The sequence below is a fragment of the Loxodonta africana genome, unplaced genomic scaffold (assembly GCF_030014295.1).
Source record: "Loxodonta africana isolate mLoxAfr1 unplaced genomic scaffold, mLoxAfr1.hap2 scaffold_28, whole genome shotgun sequence".
Classification (NCBI taxonomy): Eukaryota; Metazoa; Chordata; class Mammalia; order Proboscidea; family Elephantidae; genus Loxodonta; species Loxodonta africana.
In genome coordinates this window covers 1,577,425-1,588,087 of record NW_026975002.1, presented here as the reverse complement: position 1 = coordinate 1,588,087, position 10,663 = coordinate 1,577,425, and positions in this window count along the sequence as shown.

The window sequence follows — 10,663 nt, the reverse complement described above, 5'->3', positions numbered from 1 at the left end:
GTATCTCGGAAGCAAGGCCTGGTGACTGTACCCAAAGGTACCTCGGAAAGAAGTCCTGGTGACTGTACTCAGTGGTACCTCGGAAAGAAGGCTTGGGAACTTTACCCAGAGATACCTCAGAATGAAGGTCTGGTGACTGTACCTAGTGGTAACTGGGAAGAAAGGCGTGGTGACTGTACCCAGGGTAAATCCCAAGGAAGGCCTGGTGACTGTACCCAGAGGTAACACGGAAGGAAGGCCTGGTGACTACCCAGACGTACCTCGGAAGGAAGGCCTGTTGACTGTTCCAGAGTTAGCTCGGAGGAAAGGCCTGGTAACTGTACCCAGAGGCATCTCGGAAGAACGGCCTGGTGACTGCACCCAGAAGGACCTCAGAAATAAGCCCGGGTGAGTGTACCCAGAGGTACCTCAGAAGGAAAGCCGGTGACTGTACCGAGAGTTACCTCGTAAGAAAGGCCTGGTGACTCTACCCAGAGGGACCTCGGAAGAAAGGCCTGGTGACAGTACCCAGAAGTAACTAAAAAGGAAGGTCTGGTGACTGTACCCAAGCGTGCCTCGGAAGAAAGGCCAGGTGATTGTACTCGGAGTTACCGCGGAAGGAAGGCCTGGTGACTCTACACAGAGGTACATCAGAAGGAAGGCCCGGTGACTTTACCCAGAGGTACGTCGGAAGGAAGGCCAGGTGACTGTACCCAGAGGTACCTCGGAAGGAAGGCCTGTTGACTGTACCCAGAGGTACCTCAGAAGGAAGGCCTGGTGACTGTACCCAGCGGTACCTCCTAAGAAATGCCTGGTCACTGTACCCAGAGATACCTCCGCAGGAAGGCCTGTTGACTGTACCCAGAGGTACCTCAGAAAGAAGACCCGGTGCCTGTACGCAGAGGTACCTCAGAAGGAAGGCCTGGTGACTGTACCTAGATGTACCTCGGAAGGAAGGCCTGTTTACTACCCGGACGTACCTCGGAAGAAAGGCCTGGTGACTGTACTCAGAGCTCACTCAGAAGGAAGGCCTGGTGACTGTACCCAGAGTTACCTCAGTAGGAAGACCCGCTTCCTGTACGCAGAGGTACCTCAGAAGGAAGGCCTGATGACTCTACCCAGAGGTACTTCAGAAGGAATCCCTGGTGACTGTACCCAAAGGTACCTCGGAAAGAAGTCCTGGTGACTGTACTCAGTGGTACCTCGGAAAGAAGGCTTGGGAACTTTACCCAGAGATACCTCAGAATGAAGGTCTGGTGACTGTACCTAGTGGTAACTGGGAAGAAAGGCGTGGTGACTGTACCCAGGGTAAATCCCAAGGAAGGCCTGGTGACTGTACCCAGAGGTAACACGGAAGGAAGGCCTGGTGACTACCCAGACGTACCTCGGAAGAAAGGCCTGGTGACTGTACTCATAGGTACCTGAGAAGAAAGACCTCGTGACAGTACCAGAAGTAACTCGGAAGAAAGGACTGGTAACTGTACCCAGAGGTACCTCGAAAGTAAGGTCTGGTGACTGTACCCAGAGGTAACTCTGAAGGAAGGCCTGGTGACTGTACCCAAAAGTACCTCGGAAGGAAGGCCTGGTGACTGTACCCAGAGGTAACCCGGAAGGAAGGCCTGGTGACTGAACGCAGAGGAACCTCAGAAGAAAGACCTAGAGACTGTACCCAGAGATACCTCAGAAGGAAGACCTGGTGATTGTAACCAGAGGTACCTCGGAAGGAAGGCCTGGTGACTGTACTCATTAGTGCCTCGGAAGACAGGCCTGCTGACTGTACCCAGAGGTACCTCGTAAGAAAGGCCTGGTGACTGTGCCCAGAGTTAGCTCAGAAGAAAGCCCTGGTGACTGTACCCAGAGGGACCTCAGAAAGAAGACCGGGTGACTGTACCCAGAGGTACCTCGGAAGGAGGCCTGGTGACTGTACCCAGATTTACCTCGGAAGGAAGGCCTTTTGACTGTACCGAGAGTTACCCCGGAAAGAAGACCTGGTGACTACCCAGACGTACCTCGGAAGGAAGGCCTGTTGACTGTTCCAGAGTTAGCTTGGAGGAAAGGCCTGGTAACTGTACCCAGAGGCATCTCGGAAGAACGGCCTGGTGACTGCACCCAGAGGGACCTCAGAAATAAGCCCGGGTGAGTGTACCCAGAGGTACCTCAGAAGGAAAGCCGGTGACTGTACCGAGAGTTACCTCGTAAGAAAGGCCTGGTGACTCTACCCAGAGGGACCTCAGAAGAAAGGCCTGGTGACAGTACCCAGAAGTAACTAAAAAGGAAGGTCTGGTGACTGTACCCAAGCGTGCCTCGGAAGAAAGGCCAGGTGATTGTACTCGGAGTTACCGCGGAAGGAAGGCCTGGTGACTCTACACAGAGGTACATCAGAAGGAAGGCCCGGTGACTTTACCCAGAGGTACGTCGGAAGGAAGGCCAGGTGACGGTACCCAGAGGTACCTCGGAAGGAAGGCCTGTTGACTGTACCCAGAGGTACCTCAGAAGGAAGGCCTGGTGACTGTACCCAGCGGTACCTCCTAAGAAATGCCTGGTCACTGTACCCAGAGATACCTCCGCAGGAAGGCCTGTTGACTGTACCCAGAGGTACCTCAGAAAGAAGACCCGGTGCCTGTACGCAGAGGTACCTCAGAAGGAAGGCCTAATGACTGTACCCAGAGGTACCTCGGAAGGAAGACCTGGTGACTGTACCCAGAGGTACCTGAGAAGGAAGGCCTGGTGATTGTACCTAGAGGTTCCGTGGAAGGAAGACCTGGTGACTCTACCCAGAGGTACCTCGGAAAAAATGCCTTTTGACTCTACCAAGAGGTACGTCGGAAGGAAGGCCTAGTGACTGTACCCAGAGCTAACTCAAAGGAAGGCCTGGTGATTGTACCCAGAGATACCTCGTAGGAGAGGCCTGGTGACTGTAACCAGAGGTACCTCAGAAGTAAGGCCTGGTGAGGGTACGGACAAGTACCTCAGAAGGAAGACCTGGTGCCTGTAACCAGAGGTTCCTCGGAAGGAAGGCCTCGTGACTGTACCCAGAGGTACCTCGGAGAGAAGGCCTGATGACTGTACCCAGAGGTACCTCAGAAGGAAGGCCTTTGACTGTACCCAGAGGTACCCCTGAAGGAAGGCCTGGTGACTGTACCCATAGGTACCTCAGAAAGAACAACTGGAGACTGTAACCAGAGGTACCTCCGAAGAACGGCCTGGTGAGTGTACCCAGAGGTACCTCGAAAACAAGGCCTGATGACTGTACCCAGAGGTACCTCGGAAGGAAGACCTCATGAGTGTACTCAGAGGTACCTCAGAAAGAAGGCCTGGTGATTGTACCCAGAGGTACATCGGAAGGGAGGCCTGGTGACTGTACACAGAGGTACCTCGGAAGGAAGGCCTAGTGACTGTACCCAGAGGTACCTCGGAAGAAAGACCTCGTGTCTGTACCCAGAGAGACCTCAGAAGGAAAACCTGGTGATTGTACCCAGAGGTACCTCGGAAGGAAGGCCTGGTGACTGGAACCAGAGGTATCTCGGAAGAAAGGCGTGGTGACTGTACCCAGAGGGACCTCGGAAGGAATGCCTGGTGACAATACCCAAGTACCTCAGAAGTTAAGCCTGGTGACTCCACCAGGAGGTACCTCGTAAGAAATGCCTGGTGACTGCACCCAGAGGTACCCTGGAAAGAAAGCTTGGTAACTGTACCCAGAGGTACCTCGGAAGGAAGGCCTGGTGACTGTACTCAGAAGTACCTCGGGAGGAAGGCCTGCTGAGTGTACCCAGAGGAACCTCGGAAGGAAGGCCTGGTGACTGTACCCAGAGGTACCTCGGAAGAAAGGCCTAGAGACTGTACCCAGAGGTACCTCGGAAGAAAGACCTCGTGTCTGTACCCAGAGGTAGCTCAGACGGAAGGCCTGATTATTTTACCCAGAGGTACATTGGAAGTAAGGCCTGGTGACTGCACCGCGAAGTACCTCGGAAGAAAGGCCTAGTGACTGTACGCAGAGGTACCTCGGAAGAAAGGCCTTTTGACTCTACCCAGAGGTACCTCGGAAGGAAGGCCTGGTGACTGTACACAGAGCTAACTCAGAAAGAAAGCCTCGTGAGTGTACCCAGAGGTACCTCTTAAGAAAATCCTGCTGACTGTACCCAGAGGTACCTCGGAATGAAGGCCTGGTGACTGTACCCAGAGGTACCCCAGAAGAAATCCCTGGTGACTGTACCCAGAGGTACCTCGAAAGGAAGGCCCGGTGCCTATACCCAGAGGTACTTTGGAAGAAAGACCCGGTGACTGTACCCAGAGGTACTTCGGAAGGAAGGCCTGATGACTGCACCCAGAGGTACCTTGGAAGAAAGGCGTGATGACTGTACCCAGAGGTACTTCAGAAGGAAGGTCTGGTGACTGTATCCAGAGATACCTCGTAAGAAATGCCTGGTGGCTGTACCCAGAGATACCTCGGAAGAAAGGCCTGGTGACTGTAACCAGAGTTACATGGGAAGGAACGCCGGGTGACTGTACCCAGAGTTACCTCAGAAAGAAGACCCGCTGCCTGTACGCAGAGGTACCTCAGAAGGCAGGCCTGATGACTCTACCCAGAGGTAATTCAGAACGAAGGTCTGGTGACTGTACTCAGAGATACCTCTGGAGGAAGGCCTGCTGAGTGTACCAAGAGGCACCTAGGAAGGAAGGCCTGGTGACTGTACCTAGACGTACCTCGGAAGAAAGGTCTAGTGACTGTAACCAGAGGTACCTCGTAAGAATGGCCTGGTGACTGTGCCCAGAGTTAGCTCAGAAGAAAGGCCTGGTGACTGTACCCAGAGGTACCTCGGAAAGAATGGCTGGTGACAGTACCCAAGTACCTCAGAAGTTAAGCCTGGTGACTGTACCCAAAGGTACCTCGTAAGAAATGCCTTTTGACTGCACCCAGAGGCACCTCGGAAGGAAGGCCTGGTGACTGTACCCAGAAGTACCTCGGAAGGAAGACCTGGTGACTGTACCCAGAAGTACCTCGGAAAAAAGGCCTAGTGACTGTACCCAGAGGTACCTCTGAAGGAAGGCCTGGTGACGGTAACCAGAAGTACCTCGGAAGAAAGGCCTGGTGACTGTACCCAGAGGTACCTCGGAAGGAATGCCTGGTGACAGTACATAAGTACCTTAGAAGTTAAGCCTGGTGACTGTACCCAGAGGTACCCCGTAAGATATGTCTGGTGACTGCATCCAGAGGTACTTTGGAAGGAAACCTTGGTGACTGTACCCAGAGGCACCTAGGAAGGAAGGCCTGGTGACTACCCAGATGTACCTCGGAAGAAAGGCCTTGTGACTGTACTCAGAGGTACCTCAAAAGAAAGACCTCGTGACTCTCCCCAGAAGTACTTCAGAAGGAAGGCCTGGTGACTGTGCCCAGAGGTACCTCAGAAGGAAGGCCTGATGACTGTACCCAGAGGTACCTCGAAAGAAAGGCCTGGTGACTGTACCCAGAGTTACCTCAGAAGGAAGACCCACTGCCTGTATGCAGAGGTACCTCAAAAGGTAGGCCTGATGACTCTACCCAGAGGTAACTCAGAAGGAAGGTCTGGTGACTGTACTCAGAGGTACCTCGGGAGGAAGGCCTGCTGAGTGTACCCAGAGGCACCTCGGAAGGAAGGCCTGATGACTGTACCCAGAAGTACCTCGGAAGAAAGACCTCGTGTCTGTACCCAGAGGTACCTCAGACGGAAGGCCTGGTGATTGTAACCAGAGGTACATTGGAAGGAAGGCGTGGTGACTGCACAGCGAAGTACCGCGGAAGAAAGGCCTAGTGACTGTACGCAGAGGTACCTCGGAAGAAAGGCCTTTTGACTCTACCCAGAGGTACCTCGGAAGGAAGGCCTCTGGACTTTACCCAGAGGTACCTCAGAAAGAAGGCCTTTGAGTGTACCCAGAGGTACCTCTTAACGAAGGCCTGGTGACTGTACCCAAAGGTACCTCAGAAGGAAAGCCTGGAGACTGTACCCAGAGGTACCTCGTAAGGACGACCTGGTGAGTGTACCCAGAGGTACCTCGGAAAGAAGTCCTGGTGACTGTACTCAGAGGTACCTCGGAAGGAAGGCCTGGGGACTTTACTCAGAGATACCGCAGAAGGAAGGCCTGGGGACTGTACCCAGAGGTACCTCAGAAAGAAGGCCGGGTGACTCTACTCAGAGGTACCTCAGAAGGAAGGCCGGTGACTGCACCCAGAGGGACCTCGGTAAAAAAAGGCCTGGTGACTGTACCCAGAGGGAACTGAGAAAGAAGGCCGTGTGACTGTACCCAGAGTTACCTCAGAAGGAAGGCCTTTGACTGTACCCATAGGTACCTCAGAAGGAACGACTGGAGACTGTAAGCAGAGGTACATCGTAAGAACGGCCTGGTGAGTGTACCCAGAGATACCTCGGAAACAAGTCCTGATGACTGTACCCAGAGGCACCTCGGAAGGAAGACCTGGTGACTTTACCCAGAAGTACCTCAGAAGGAAGGCCTCGTGTCTGTACCCAGAGGTACCTCAGACGGAAGGCCTGGTGATTGTACCCAGAGGTACATCGGAAGGAAGGCCTGGTGACTGCATCCCGAAGTACCTCGGAAGAAAGGCCTAGTGACTGTAACCAGATGTACCTCGGAAGAAAGGCCTTTTGACTCTACCCAGAGGTACCTCGGAAGGAAGGCCTGGTGACTGTACCCAGAGCTAACTCAGAAGGAAAGCCTCGTGACTGTACCCAGAGGTACCTCTTAAGAAAAGCCTGGTGACTGTACCCAGAGGTACATCGGAACGAAGGCCTGGTGACTGTACCCAGAGGTACCTCGGAAGGAAGGCCTGGTTACTACCCAGACGTACCTCGGAAGAAAGGCCTGGTGACTGTACTCAGAGCTCACTCAGAAGGAAGGCCTGGTGTCTGTACCCAGAGGTACCTCAGTAGAAAGACCCGCTTCCTGTACGCAGAGGTACCTCAGATGGAAGGCCTGATGACTCTAGCCCGAGGTACTTCAGAAGGAATCCCTGGTGACTGTACCGAGAGGTACGAGTGAAGGAAGGCCTGGTGACTGTACCCAGAGGCACCTCAAAAGGAAGCCATGGTGACTGTACTCAGAGGTACCTCAGAAGAAAGACCTCGTGACAGTACCCAGAAGTAACTCGGAAGAAAGGACTGGTGACTGTACCCATAGGTACCTCAGAAGGAAAGTCTAGTGACTGTACCCAAATATAGCTCGGAAGAAAGGACTGGTGACTGTACCCAGAGTTACTTCGGAAGGAAAGTCTGGTGAATATACACACAGGTACCTCGGAAGGAAAAACCGGTGACTGTACCCAGAGGTACCTCAAAAGGAAGGCCCGGTGACTGTACCCAGAGGTACTTTGGAAGAATGACCCGGTGATTGTACCCAGAGGTACTTAGGAGGAATGACCCGGTGACTGTACCCAGAGGTACTTCGGAAGAAAGGCCTAGTGACTGTGCCCAGAGTTAGCTCAGAAGAAAGGCCTGGTGACTGTACCCAGAGGGACCTCAGAAAGAAGACCGGGTGAATGTACCCAGGGGTACCTTGGAAGGAGGCCTGGTGACTGTAGCCAGATTTACCTCGGAAGGAAGGCCTGGTGACTGTACCCAGAGATACCTGGGAAGAAAGACTTCGTCACTGTACCCAGAGGTACCTCAGAAGGAAGGCCCGGAGATTTTCCCCAGATGTACCTCGGAATGAAGGCCTGGTGACGGTACCCAGAAGTACTTCGGAAGAAAGGCCTAGTGACTGTACCCAGAGGTACGTCGGAAGGAAGGCCTTGTGACCGTACCCAGATGTACATTAGAAGGTAGTCCTGGTGACTGTACTCAGAGGTACCTCAGAAGGAAGGCCTGGTGACTGTACCCAGAGGTACCTGGGAAGGAAACCTGGTGACAGTACTCAAGGTACCTAAGAAGGAAAGGCTGGTGAATGTACCCAGAGGTACCTCGTAAGAAATGCCTGGTGACTGTACCCACAGATGCCTCGGAAGGAAGGCCTGGTGACAGTACCCAGAAGTACCTCAGAAGGAAGACCTGGTGACGGTACCCAGAGGTACCTCAGAAGGAAGGTCTGGTGACTGTACCCAGAAGTGCCTCAGAAAGAAGTCCTGGTGACAGTACCCAGAGGTACATTGGAAGAAAGGCCTTTTGACTGTACCCAGAGCTAACTGAGAAGGAAGGCCTGATGACTGTACCCAGAGGGACCTTAGAAGGAAGGCCGGTGACTCTACCCAGAGGTAACTCACAAGGAAGTCCTCCTGACTGTACCCAGAGATACTGCGAAAGAAAGGCCTGGTGTCTGTACCCAGAGTTACCTAAGAAGGAAGGCCTGGTTTCTGTACCCAGAGGTACCTCGGAAGGAGTGCTTGGTGACAGTACCCAAGGTACCTCAGAAGGAAGGCCTGGTGACTGTTCCCAGAGGTACCTCGTAAGAAAGGCCTGGTGACTGTACCCAGAGGGACCGCAGAAAGAAGGCTGGGTGACTGTACCCAGAGGTACCTCAGAAGGAAGGCCAGTGACTGTACCCAGAGGTACCTCAGAAGGAAGGCCGGTGACTGTACCCAGAGGTACCTCAGAAGGAAGGCCAGTGACTGTACCCAGAGGTACCCCTGAAGGAAGTTCTGGTGACTGCACCCATAGGTACCTCAGAAGGAAAGCCTGGTGACTGTACCCAAAGGTACCTCGTAAGAAAGGCCTGATGACTGCACCCAGAGGTATCTCGGAAGCAAGGCCTGGTGACTGTACCCAAAGGTACCTCGGAAAGAAGTCCTGGTGACTGTACTCAGAGGTACCTCGGAAAAAAGGCTTGGGAACTTTACCCAGAGATTCCACAGAATGAAGGTCTGGTGACTGTACCTAGTGGTAACTAGGAAGAAAGGCGTGGTGACTGTACCCAGGGTCAATCCCAAGGAAGGCCTGGTGACTGTACACAGAGGTAACACGGAAGGAAGGCCTGGTGACTACCCGGACGTACCTCGGAAGAAAGGCCTGGTGACTCTACTCATAGGTACCTGAGAAGAAAGACCTCGTGACAGTACCAGAAGTAACTCGGAAGAAAGGACTGGTAACTGTACCCAGAGGTACGTCGAAAGGAAGGTCTGGTGACTGTACCCAGAGGTACCTCTGAAGGAAGGCCTGGTGACTGTACCCAGAGCTAACTCAGACGGAAAGCCTCGTGACTGTACCCAGAGGTACCTCTGAAGAAAAGCCTGGCGACTGTACCCAGAGGTACATTGAAACTAAGGCCTGGTGACTGCACCCAGAGGTACCTCGGAATGAAGGCCTAGTGACTGTACCCAGAGGTACCCCTGAAGGAAGGCCTGGTGACTGTACCCACAGGTACCTCAGAAGGAAGGCCTTTGACTGTACCCAGAGGTACCCCTGAAGGAAGGCCTGGTGACTGTACCCAGAGGTACCTCGGAAGGAGTGCTTGGTGACAGTACCCAAGGTACCTCAGAAGGAAAGCCTGGTGACTGTTCCCAGAGGTACCTCGTAAGAAAGGCCTGGTGACTGTACCCAGAGGGACCGCAGAAAGAAGGCCGGGTGACTGTACCCAGAGGTACCTCAGAAGGAAGGCCGGTGACTGTACCCAGCGGTACCTCTGAAGGAAGTTCTGGTGACTGCACCCATAGGTACCTCAGAAGGAAAGTCTGGTGACTTTACCCAGAGGTACCTCGTAAGAAAGGCCTGATGACTGCACCCAGAGGTATCTCGGAAGCAAGGCCTGGTGACTGTACCCAAAGGTACCTCGGAAAGAAGTCCTGGTGACTGTACTCAGTGGTACCTCGGAAAGAAGGCTTGGGAACTTTACCCAGAGATACCTCAGAATGAAGGTCTGGTGACTGTACCTAGTGGTAACTGGGAAGAAAGGCGTGGTGACTGTACCCAGGGTAAATCCCAAGGAAGGCCTGGTGACTGTACCCAGAGGTAACACGGAAGGAAGGCCTGGTGACTACCCAGACGTACCTCGGAAGGAAGGCCTGTTGACTGTTCCAGAGTTAGCTCGGAGGAAAGGCCTGGTAACTGTACCCAGAGGCATCTCGGAAGAACGGCCTGGTGACTGCACCCAGAAGGACCTCAGAAATAAGCCCGGGTGAGTGTACCCAGAGGTACCTCAGAAGGAAAGCCGGTGACTGTACCGAGAGTTACCTCGTAAGAAAGGCCTGGTGACTCTACCCAGAGGGACCTCGGAAGAAAGGCCTGGTGACAGTACCCAGAAGTAACTAAAAAGGAAGGTCTGGTGACTGTACCCAAGCGTGCCTCGGAAGAAAGGCCAGGTGATTGTACTCGGAGTTACCGCGGAAGGAAGGCCTGGTGACTCTACACAGAGGTACATCAGAAGGAAGGCCCGGTGACTTTACCCAGAGGTACGTCGGAAGGAAGGCCAGGTGACTGTACCCAGAGGTACCTCGGAAGGAAGGCCTGTTGACTGTACCCAGAGGTACCTCAGAAGGAAGGCCTGGTGACTGTACCCAGCGGTACCTCCTAAGAAATGCCTGGTCACTGTACCCAGAGATACCTCCGCAGGAAGGCCTGTTGACTGTACCCAGAGGTACCTCAGAAAGAAGACCCGGTGCCTGTACGCAGAGGTACCTCAGAAGGAAGGCCTGGTGACTGTACCTAGATGTACCTCGGAAGGAAGGCCTGTTTACTACCCGGACGTACCTCGGAAGAAAGGCCTG